The sequence below is a fragment of the Taudactylus pleione genome, unplaced genomic scaffold, assembly GCF_031769625.1.
Source record: "Taudactylus pleione unplaced genomic scaffold, aTauple2 ptg000551l, whole genome shotgun sequence".
NCBI lineage: Eukaryota > Metazoa > Chordata > Amphibia > Anura > Myobatrachidae > Taudactylus > Taudactylus pleione.
Window position 1 is genome coordinate 1549062 of NW_028284953.1, and position 12297 is coordinate 1561358.

The 12297-nt window shown below is 35.8% G+C and overlaps 3 non-coding genes across 3 annotated transcripts; all 3 read left to right on the plus strand.

Moving 5' to 3' along the window:
* Nucleotides 1–9926: 9926 nt before the first annotated feature.
* TRNAH-AUG (transfer RNA histidin (anticodon AUG)) lies at nt 9927–9999 on the plus strand. Its single transcript has one exon. It is a non-coding gene; the product is annotated as a tRNA-His (tRNA).
* Nucleotides 10000–11162: 1163 nt separating this feature from the next.
* Nucleotides 11163–11234, plus strand: TRNAH-GUG (transfer RNA histidin (anticodon GUG)). The gene has a single exon. It is a non-coding gene; the product is annotated as a tRNA-His (tRNA).
* Nucleotides 11235–11661: 427 nt separating this feature from the next.
* Nucleotides 11662–11734, plus strand: TRNAR-ACG (transfer RNA arginine (anticodon ACG)). Its single transcript has one exon. It is a non-coding gene; the product is annotated as a tRNA-Arg (tRNA).
* Nucleotides 11735–12297: the final 563 nt, after the last annotated feature.

Here is a 12297-nt window from a genome sequence, read left to right on the forward strand (position 1 = left end):
AATCCCTGCAGATAGTGTACAGTCAATTTCCAAAATGTGATTCTGTATATACTTCAATAACCATAAAACTCCAAAACTGGCTCAAAAACAGGAAAGACACTTCAATTACTACAGGGCACCTGGGCCAGTGGTGCAATGGATAACGTGTCAGACTACGGATCATAAGTTTGTAGGTTCGACTCCTACCTGGCTCGCTTAAATTGACGTGATTGTATAGTGGTTAGTACTCTGTGTTGTGGCCGCAGCAAACCCGGTTCGAAAACGGGTCACAGCATTTTGATTTTGTTTCACAATCATCCATTTTTTCACAATACTGAATCTTAAGAAAATTTCAGAAAGTAAGCAGATTCTTTGAAGGTGCTTGCACTATTTGTGTTTAATGCTTATTATAAAGCTATCTTAACATGCTTTGAATAATTTAATTGTGAATTATTGTACTAAAGGACTGGGAATTTGACTTAAATTCTGGAATTCAGGAAAGAAGAATGTTTGGGCTCTGTCTGAGTAAGTTCATCACATTTTTTAAAGATCTTTTAGCAGTCACAAGGATTATTTTACCTAAAACGTTTTTGGGAAACAATCCCTGCAGATAGTGTACAGTCAATTACCAAAATGTGATTCTGTATATACTTCAATAACCATAAAATTCTGAAAACAGGCTCAAAAACAGGAAAGACACTTCAATTACTACAAGAGACCCGGGACAGTGGGCAATGGATAACGTGTCTGACTATGGATCTGTAGATTGTAGGTTCGACTCCTACCTGGCTCGCTTAAATTGCCGTGATCGTATAGTGGTTAGTACTCTGCGTTGTGGCCGCAGCAACCCGGGTTCGAATCCGGGTCACGGCATTTTGATTTTGTTTCTCAATCATCCATTTTTTCACAATACTGAATCTTAAGAAAATTTCAGAAAGTAAGCAGATTCTTTGAAGGTGCTTGCACTATTTGTGTTTAATGCTTATTATAAAGCTATCTTAACATGCTTTGAATAATTTAATTGTGAATTATTTTACTAAAGGACTGGGAATTTGACGTAAATTCTGGAATTCAGGAAAGAAGAATGTTTGTGCTCTGTCTGAGTAAGTTCATTACATTTTTTAAAGATCTTTTAGCAGTCACAAGGATTATTGTACCTAAAACGTTTTTGGGAAACAATCCCTGCAGATAGTGTACAGTCAATTTCCAAAATGTGATTCTGTATATACTTCAATAACCATAAAACTTTAAAACAGGCTCAAAAACAGGAAAGACACTTCAATTACTACAGGGCACCTGGGCCAGTGGCGCAATGGATAACGTGTCTGACTATGGATCTGTAGATTGTAGGTTCGACTCCTACCTGGCTCGCTTAAATTGCCGTGATCGTATAGTGGTTAGTACTCTGCGTTGTGGCCGCAGCAACCCCAGTTCGAATCCGGGTCACGGCATTTTGATTTTGTTTCTCAATCATCCATTTTTTCACAATACTGAATCTTAAGAAAATTTCAGAAAGTAAGCAGATTCTTTGAAGGTGCTTGCACTATTTGTGTTTAATGCTTATTATAAAGCTATCTTAACATGCTTTGAATAATTTAATTGTGAATTATTGTACTAAAGTACTGGGAATTTGACATAAATTCTAGAATTCAGGAAAGAAGAATGTTTGGGCTTCCTTCTGAGTAAGTTCATCACATTTTTGAAATATCTTTTAGCAGTCACAATTATTATTTTACCTAAAACGTTTTTGGGAAACAATCCCTGCAGATAGTCTACAGTCAATTTCCAAAATGTGATTCTGTATATACTTCAATAACCATAAAACTCTGAAAATAGGCTCAAAAACAGGAAAGACACTTCAATTACTACAAAAGACGTGGGCCAGTGGCGCAATGGATAACGCCTCTGACTACGCATCAGAAGATTGTAGGTTCGACTCCTACCTGGCTCGCTTATATTGCCTTGATCGCATAGTGGTTAGTACTCTGCGTTGTGGCCGCAGCAACCCCCGTTCGAAAACAGATCACGACATTTTGATTTTGTTTCTCAATCATCCATTTTTTCACAATACTGAATCTTAAGAAAATTTCAGAAAGTAAGCAGATTCTTTGAAGGTGCTTATTATAAAGCTATCTTAACATGCTTTGAATAATTTAATTGTGAATTATTTTACTAAAGGACTGGGAATTTGACATAAATTCTGGAATTCAGGAAAGAAGAATGTTTGTGCTCTGTCTGAGTAAGTTCATTACATTTTTGAAAGATCTTTTAGCAGTCACAAGGATTATTGTACCTAAAACGCTTTTGGGAATCAATCCCTGCAGATAGTGTACAGTCAATTTCCAAAATGTGATTCTGTATATACTTCAATAACCATAAAACTTTAAAACAGGCTCAAAAACAGGAAAGACACTTCAATTACTACAGGGCACCTGGGCCAGTGGCGCAATGGATAACGTGTCTGACTATGGATCATAATTTTGTACGTTCGACTCCTACCTGGCTCGCTTAAATTTCCGTGATCGTATAGTAGTTAGTACTCTGCATTGTGGCCGCAGCAACCCCGGTTCGAATCCAGGTCACGGCATTTTGATTTTGTTTCTCAATCATCCATTTTTTCACAATACTGAATCTTAAGAAAATTTCAGAAAGTAAGCAGATTGTTTGAAGGTGCTTGCACTATTTGTGTTTAATGCTTATTATAAAGCTATCTTAACATGCTTTGAATAATTTAATTGTGAATTATTTTACTAAAGGACTGGGAATTTGACATAAATTCTAGAATTCAGGAAAGAAGAATGTTTGGGCTCTGTCTGAGTAAGTTCATTAAATTTTTTAAAGATCTTTTAGCAGTCACAAGGATTATTGTACCTAAAACATTTTTGGGAAATAATCCCTGCAGATAGTGTACAGTCAATTTCCAAAATGTGATTCTGTATATACTTCAATAACCATAAAACTTTAAAACAGGCTCAAAAACAGGAAAGACTCTTCAATTGCTACAAGACACCTGGAACAGTGGGCAATGGATAACGCGTCTGACTATAGATCAGAAGATTGTATGTTCGACTCCTACCTGGCTCACTTAAATTGCCGTGATTGTATAGTAGTTAGTACTCTGCGTTGTGGCTGCAGCAACCCCATTTCGAAAACGGGTCACAGCATTTTGATTTTGTTTCACAATCATCCATTTTTTCACAATACTGAATCTTAAGAAAATTTCAGAAAGTAAGCAGATTCTTTGAAGGTGCTTGCACTATTTGTGTTTAATGCTTATTATAAAGCTATCTTAACATGCTTTGAATAATTTAATTGTGAATTATTGTACTAAAGGACTGGGAATTTGACATAAATTCTGGAATTCAGGAAAGAAGAATGTTTGGGCTCTGTCTGAGTAAGTTCATCACATTTTTTAAAGATCTTTTAGCAGTCACAAGGATTATTTTACCTAAAACGTTTTTGGGAAACAATCCCTGCAGATAGTGTATAGTCAATTTCCAAAATGTGATTCTGTATATACTTCAATAACCATAAAACTCCAAAACTGGCTCAAAAACAGGAAAGACACTTCAATTACTACAGGGCACCTGGGCCAGTGGTGCAATGGATAACGTGTCTGACTACGGATCATAAGTTTGTAGGTTCGACTCCTACCTGGCTCGCTTAAATTGACGTGATTGTATAGTGGTTAGTACTCTGCGTTGTGGCCGCAGCAAACCCGGTTCGAAAACGGGTCACAGCATTTTGATTTTGTTTCACAATCATCCATTTTTTCACAATACTGAATCTTAAGAAAATTTCAGAAAGTAAGCAGATTCTTTGAAGGTGCTTGCACTATTTGTGTTTAATGCTTATTATAAAGCTATCTTAACATGCTTTGAATAATTTAATTGTGAATTATTGTACTAAAGGACTGGGAATTTGACATAAATTCTAGAATTCAGGAAAGAAGAATGTTTGGGCTCTGTCTGAGTAAGTTCATCACATTTTTTAAAGATCTTTTAGCAGTCACAAGGATTATTTTACCTAAAACGTTTTTGGGAAACAATCCCTGCAGATAGTGTACAGTCAATTACCAAAATGTGATTCTGTGTATACTTCAATAACCATAAAATTCTGAAAACAGGCTCAAAAACAGGAAAGACACTTCAATAACTACAAGAGACCCGGGACAGTGGGCAATGGATAACGTGTCTGACTATGGATCTGTAGATTGTAGGTTCGACTCCTACCTGGCTCGCTTATATTGCCTTGATCGCATAGTGGTTAATACTCTGTGTTGTGGCCGCAGCAACCCCGGTTCGAAAACAGGTCACGACATTTTGATTTTGTTTCTCAATCATCCATTTTTTCACAATACTGAATCTTAAGAAAATTTCAGAAAGTAAGCAGATTCTTTGAAGGTGCTTGCACTATTTGTGTTTAATGCTTATTATAAAGCTATCTTAACATGCTTTGAATAATTTAATTGTGAATTATTTTACTAAAGGACTGGGAATTTGACATAAATTCTGGAATTCAGGAAAGAAGAATGTTTGTGCTCTGTCTGAGTAAGTTCATTACATTTTTGAAAGATCTTTTAGCAGTCACAAGGATTATTGTACCTAAAACGTTTTTGGGAATCAATCCTTGCAGATAGTGTACAGTCAATTTCAAAAATGTGATTCTGTATATACTTCAATAACCATAAAACTTTAAAACAGGCTCAAAAACAGGAAAGACACTTCAATTACTACAGAGCACCTGGGCCAGTGGCGCAATGGATAACGTGTCTGACTATGGATCTGTAGATTGTAGGTTTGACTCCTACCTGGCTCGCTTAAATTGCCGTGATCGTATAGTGGTTAGTACTCTGCGTTGTGGTCGCAGCAAACCCAGTTCGAATCCGGGTAACGGCATTTTGATTTTGTTTCTCAATCATCCATTTTTTCACAATACTGAATCTTAAGAAAATTTCAGAAAGTAAGCAGATTCTTTGAAGGTGCTTGCACTATTTGTTTTTAATGCTTATTATAAAGCTATCTTAACATGCTTTGAATAATTTAATTGTGAATTATTGTACTAAAGGACTGGGAATTTGACATAAATTCTAGAATTCAGGAAAGAAGAATGTTTGGGCTCTGTCAGAGTAAGTTCATCACATTTTTTAAAGATCTTTTAGCAGTCACAAGGATTATTTTACCTTAAACGTTTTTGGGAAACAATCCCTGCAGATAGTGTACAGTCAATTTCCAAAATGTGATTCTGTATATACTTCAATAACCATAAAATTCTGAAAACAGGCTCGAAAACAGGAAAGACACTTCAATTACTACAAGACACCCGGGACAGTGGGCAATGGATAACGTGTCTGACTATGGATCTGTAGATTGTAGGTTCTACTCCTATCTGGCTCACTAAAATTGCCGTTATCGTATAGTGGTTAGTACTCTGCGTTGTGGCCGCAGCAACCCCGGTTCGAATCCGGGTCACGGCATTTTGATTTTGTTTCTCAATCATCCATTTTTTCACAATACTGAATCTTAAGAAAATTTCAGAAAGTAAGCAGATTCTTTGAAGGTGCTTGCACTATTTGTGTTTAATGCTTATTATAAAGCTATCTTAACATGCTTTGAATAATTTAATTGTGAATTATTGTACTAAAGGACTGGGAATTTGACATAAATTCTAGAATTCAGGAAAGAAGAATGTTTGGGCTCTTTCAGAGTAAGTTCATCACATTTTTTAAAGATCTTTTAGCAGTCACAAGGATTATTTTACCTAAAACGTTTTTGGGAAACAATCCCTGCAGATAGTGTACAGTCAATTTCCAAAATGTGATTCTGTATATACTTCAATAACCATAAAATTCTGAAAACAGGCTCGAAAACAGGAAAGACACTTCAATTACTACAAGACACCCGGGACAGTGGGCAATGGATAACGTGTCTGACTATGGATCTGTAGATTGTAGGTTCTACTCCTACATGGCTCACTAAAATTTCCGTGATCGTATAGTGGTTAGTACTCTGCATTGTGGCCGCAGCAACACCGGTTCGAATCCAGGTCACGGCATTTTGATTTTGTTTCTCAATCATCCATTTTTTCACAATACTGAATCTTAAGAAAATTTCAGAAAGTAAGCAGATTGTTTGAAGGTGCTTGCACTATTTGTGTTTAATGCTTATTATAAAGCTATCTTAACATGCTTTGAATAATTTAATTGTGAATTATTTTACTAAAGGACTGGGAATTTGACATAAATTCTAGAATTCAGGAAAGAAGAATGTTTGGGCTCTGTCTGGGTAAGTTCATTAAATTTTTTAAAGATCTTTTAGCAGTCACAAGGATTATTGTACCTAAAACATTTTTGGGAAACAATCCCTGCAGATAGTGTACAGTCAATTTCCAAAATGTGATTCTGTATATACTTCAATAACCATAAAACTTTAAAACAGGCTCAAAAACAGGAAAGACTCTTCAATTGCTACAAGACACCTGGAACAGTGGGCAATGGATAACGCGTCTGACTATAGATCAGAAGATTGTAGGTTCGACTCCTACCTGGCTCGCTTAAATTGCCGTGATTGTATAGTAGTTAGTACTCTGCGTTGTGGCTGCAGCAACCCCATTTCGAAAAAGGTTTCACAGCATTTTGATTTTGTTTCACAATCATCCATTTTTTCACAATACAGAATCTTAAGAAAATTTCAGAAAGTAAGCAGATTCTTTGAAGGTGCTTGCACTATTTGTGTTTAATGCTTATTATAAAGCTATCTTAACATGCTTTGAATAATTTAATTGTGAATTATTGTACTAAAGGACTGGGAATTTGACATAAATTCTGGAATTCAGGAAAGAAGAATGTTTGGGCTCTGTCTGAGTAAGTTCATCACATTTTTTAAAGATCTTTTAGCAGTCACAAGGATTATTTTACCTAAAACGTTTTTGGGAAACAATCCCTGCAGATAGTGTATAGTCAATTTCCAAAATGTGATTCTGTATATACTTCAATAACCATAAAACTCCAAAACTGGCTCAAAAACAGGAAAGACACTTCAATTACTACAGGGCACCTGGGCCAGTGGTGCAATGGATAACGTGTCTGACTACGGATCATAAGTTTGTAGGTTCGACTCCTACCTGGCTCGCTTAAATTGACGTGATTGTATAGTGGTTAGTACTCTGCGTTGTGGCCGCAGCAAACCCGGTTCGAAAACGTGTCACAGCATTTTGATTTTGTTTCACAATCATCCATTTTTTCACAATACTGAATCTTAAGAAAATTTCAGAAAGTAAGCAGATTCTTTGAAGGTGCTTGCACTATTTGTGTTTAATGCTTATTATAAAGCTATCTTAACATGCTTTGAATAATTTAATTGTGAATTATTGTACTAAAGGACTGGGAATTTGACATAAATTCTAGAATTCAGGAAAGAAGAATGTTTGGGCTCTGTCAGAGTAAGTTCATCACATTTTTTAAAGATCTTTTAGCAGTCACAAGGATTATTTTACCTAAAACGTTTTTGGGAAACAATCCCTGCAGATAGTGTACAGTCAATTTCCAAAATGTGATTCTGTATATACTTCAATAACCATAAAATTCTGAAAACAGGCTCGAAAACAGGAAAGACACTTCAATTACTACAAGACACCCGGGACAGTGGGCAATGGATAACGTGTCTGACTATGGATCTGTAGATTGTAGGTTCTACTCCTACATGGCTCACTAAAATTTCCGTGATCGTATAGTGGTTAGTACTCTGCATTGTGGCCGCAGCAACACCGGTTCGAATCCAGGTCACGGCATTTTGATTTTGTTTCTCAATCATCCATTTTTTCACAATACTGAATCTTAAGAAAATTTCAGAAAGTAAGCAGATTGTTTGAAGGTGCTTGCACTATTTGTGTTTAATGCTTATTATAAAGCTATCTTAACATGCTTTGAATAATTTAATTGTGAATTATTTTACTAAAGGACTGGGAATTTGACATAAATTCTAGAATTCAGGAAAGAAGAATGTTTGGGCTCTGTCTGGGTAAGTTCATTAAATTTTTTAAAGATCTTTTAGCAGTCACAAGGATTATTGTACCTAAAACATTTTTGGGAAACAATCCCTGCAGATAGTGTACAGTCAATTTCCAAAATGTGATTCTGTATATACTTCAATAACCATAAAACTTTAAAACAGGCTCAAAAACAGGAAAGACTCTTCAATTGCTACAAGACACCTGGAACAGTGGGCAATGGATAACGCGTCTGACTATAGATCAGAAGATTGTAGGTTCGACTCCTACCTGGCTCGCTTAAATTGCCGTGATTGTATAGTAGTTAGTACTCTGCGTTGTGGCTGCAGCAACCCCATTTCGAAAAAGGTTTCACAGCATTTTGATTTTGTTTCACAATCATCCATTTTTTCACAATACAGAATCTTAAGAAAATTTCAGAAAGTAAGCAGATTCTTTGAAGGTGCTTGCACTATTTGTGTTTAATGCTTATTATAAAGCTATCTTAACATGCTTTGAATAATTTAATTGTGAATTATTGTACTAAAGGACTGGGAATTTGACATAAATTCTGGAATTCAGGAAAGAAGAATGTTTGGGCTCTGTCTGAGTAAGTTCATCACATTTTTTAAAGATCTTTTAGCAGTCACAAGGATTATTTTACCTAAAACGTTTTTGGGAAACAATCCCTGCAGATAGTGTATAGTCAATTTCCAAAATGTGATTCTGTATATACTTCAATAACCATAAAACTCCAAAACTGGCTCAAAAACAGGAAAGACACTTCAATTACTACAGGGCACCTGGGCCAGTGGTGCAATGGATAACGTGTCTGACTACGGATCATAAGTTTGTAGGTTCGACTCCTACCTGGCTCGCTTAAATTGACGTGATTGTATAGTGGTTAGTACTCTGCGTTGTGGCCGCAGCAAACCCGGTTCGAAAACGTGTCACAGCATTTTGATTTTGTTTCACAATCATCCATTTTTTCACAATACTGAATCTTAAGAAAATTTCAGAAAGTAAGCAGATTCTTTGAAGGTGCTTGCACTATTTGTGTTTAATGCTTATTATAAAGCTATCTTAACATGCTTTGAATAATTTAATTGTGAATTATTGTACTAAAGGACTGGGAATTTGACATAAATTCTAGAATTCAGGAAAGAAGAATGTTTGGGCTCTGTCTGAGTAAGTTCATCACATTTTTTAAAGATCTTTTAGCAGTCACAAGGATTATTTTACCTAAAACGTTTTTGGGAAACAATCCCTGCAGATAGTGTACAGTCAATTACCAAAATGTGATTCTGTGTATACTTCAATAACCATAAAATTCTGAAAACAGGCTCAAAAACAGGAAAGACACTTCAATTACTACAAGAGACCCGGGACAGTGGGCAATGGATAACGTGTCTGACTATGGATCTGTAGATTGTAGGTTCGACTCCTACCTGGCTCGCTTATATTGCCTTGATCGCATAGTGGTTAGTACTCTGTGTTGTGGCCGCAGCAACCCCGGTTCGAAAACAGGTCACGACATTTTGATTTTGTTTCTCAATCATCCATTTTTTCACAATACTGAATCTTAAGAAAATTTCAGAAAGTAAGCAGATTCTTTGAAGGTGCTTGCACTATTTGTGTTTAATGCTTATTATAAAGCTATCTTAACATGCTTTGAATAATTTAATTGTGAATTATTTTACTAAAGGACTGGGAATTTGACATAAATTCTGGAATTCAGGAAAGAAGAATGTTTGTGCTCTGTCTGAGTAAGTTCATTACATTTTTGAAAGATCTTTTAGCAGTCACAAGGATTATTGTACCTAAAACGTTTTTGGGAATCAATCCCTGCAGATAGTGTACAGTCAATTTCCAAAATGTGATTCTGTATATACTTCAATAACCATAAAACTTTAAAACAGGCTCAAAAACAGGAAAGACACTTCAATTACTGCAGGGCACCTGGGCCAGTGGCGCAATGGATAACGTGTCTGACTATGGATCATAAGTTTGTAGGTTCGACTCCTACCTGGCTCGCTTAAATTGCCATGATCGTATAGTGGTTAGTACTCTGCGTTGTGGTCGCAGCAACCCCAGTTCGAATCCGGGTCACGGCATTTTGATTTTGTTTCTCAATCATCCATTTTTTCACAATACTGAATCTTAAGAAAATTTCAGAAAGTAAGCAGATTCTTTGAAGGTGCTTGCACTATTTGTGTTTAATGCTTATTATAAAGCTATCTTAACATGCTTTGAATAATTTAATTGTGAATTATTGTACTAAAGGACTGGGAATTTGACATAAATTCTAGAATTCAGGAAAGAAGAATGTTTGGGCTCTGTCAGAGTAAGTTCATCACATTTTTTAAAGATCTTTTAGCAGTCACAAGGATTATTTTACCTTAAACGTTTTTGGGAAACAATCCCTGCAGATAGTGTACAGTCAATTTCCAAAATGTGATTCTGTATATACTTCAATAACCATAAAACTTTAAAACAGGCTCAAAAACAGGAAAGACTCTTCAATTGCTACAAGACACCTGGAACAGTGGGCAATGGATAACACGTCTGACTATAGATCAGAAGATTGTAGGTTTGACTCCTACCTGGCTCGCTTAAAATGCCGTGATTGTATATTAATTAGTACTCTGCGTTGTGGCTGCAGCAACCCCATTTCGAAAATGGGTCACAGCATTTTGATTTTGTTTCACAATCATCCATTTTTTCACAATACTGAATCTTAAGAAAATTTCAGAAAGTAAGCAGATTCTTTGAAGGTGCTTGCACTATTTGTGTTTAATGCTTATTATAAAGCTATCTTAACATGCTTTGAATAATTTAATTGTGAATTATTGTACTATAGGACTGGGAATTTGACATAAATTCTGGAATTCAGGAAAGAAGAATGTTTGGGTTCTGTCTGAGTAAGTTCATCACATTTTTTAAAGATCTTTTAGCAGTCACAAGGATTATTTTACCTAAAACGTTTTTGGGAAACAATCCCTGCAGATAGTGTACAGTCAATTACCAAAATGTGATTCTGTATATACTTCAATAACCATAAAATTCTGAAAACAGGCCCAAAAACAGGAAAGACACTTCAATTACTACAAGAGACTCGGGACAGTGGGCAATGGATAACGTGTCTGACTATGGATCTGTAGATTGTAGGTTCGACTCCTACCTGGCTCGCTTAAATTGCCGTGATCGTATAGTGGTTAGTACTCTGCGTTGTGGCCGCAGCAACCCCGGTTCGAATCCGGGTCACGGCATTTTGATTTTGTTTCTCAATCATCCATTTTTTCACAATACTGAATCTTAAGAAAATTTCAGAAAGTAAGCAGATTCTTTGAAGGTGCTTGCACTATTTGTGTTTAATGCTTATTATAAAGCTATCTTAACATGCTTTGAATAATTTAATTGTGAATTATTGTACTAAAGTACTGGGAATTTGACATAAATTCTAGAATTCAGGAAAGAAGAATGTTTGGGCTTCCTTCTGAGTAAGTTCATCACATTTTTGAAATATCTTTTAGCAGTCACAATTATTATTTTACCTAAAACGTTTTTGGGAAGCAATCCCTGCAGATAGTCTACAGTCAATTTCCAAAATGTGATTCTGTATATACTTCAATAACCATAAAACTCTGAAAATAGGCTCAAAAACAGGAAAGACACTTCAATTACTACAAAACATGTGGGCCAGTGGCGCAATGGATAACGCGTCTGACTACGGATCAGAAGATTGTAGGTTCGACTCCTACCTGGCTCGCTTATATTGCCTTGATCGCATAGTGGATAGTACTCTGCGTTGTGGCCGCAGCAACCCTGGTTCGAAAACAGTTCACGACATTTTGATTTTGTTTCTCAATCATCCATTTTTTCACAATACTGAATCTTAAGAAAATTTCAGAAAGTAAGCAAATTCTTTGAAGGTGCTTGCACTATTTGTGTTTAATGCTTATTATAAAGCTATCTTAACATGCTTTGAATAATTTAATTGTGAATTATTTTACTAAAGGACTGGGAATTTGACATAAATTCTGGAATTCAGGAAAGAAGAATGTTTGTGCTCTGTCTGAGTAAGTTCATTACATTTTTGAAAGATCTTTTAGCAGTCACAAGGATTATTGTACCTAAAACGTTTTTGGGAATCAATCCCTGCAGATAGTGTACAGTCAATTTCCAAAACGTGATTCTGTATATACTTCAATAACCATAAAACTTTAAAACAGGCTCAAAAACAGGGAAGACTCTACAATTGCTACAAGACACCTGGGACAGTGGGCAATGGATAACGCGTCTGACTATAGATCATAAGTTTGTAGGTTCGAC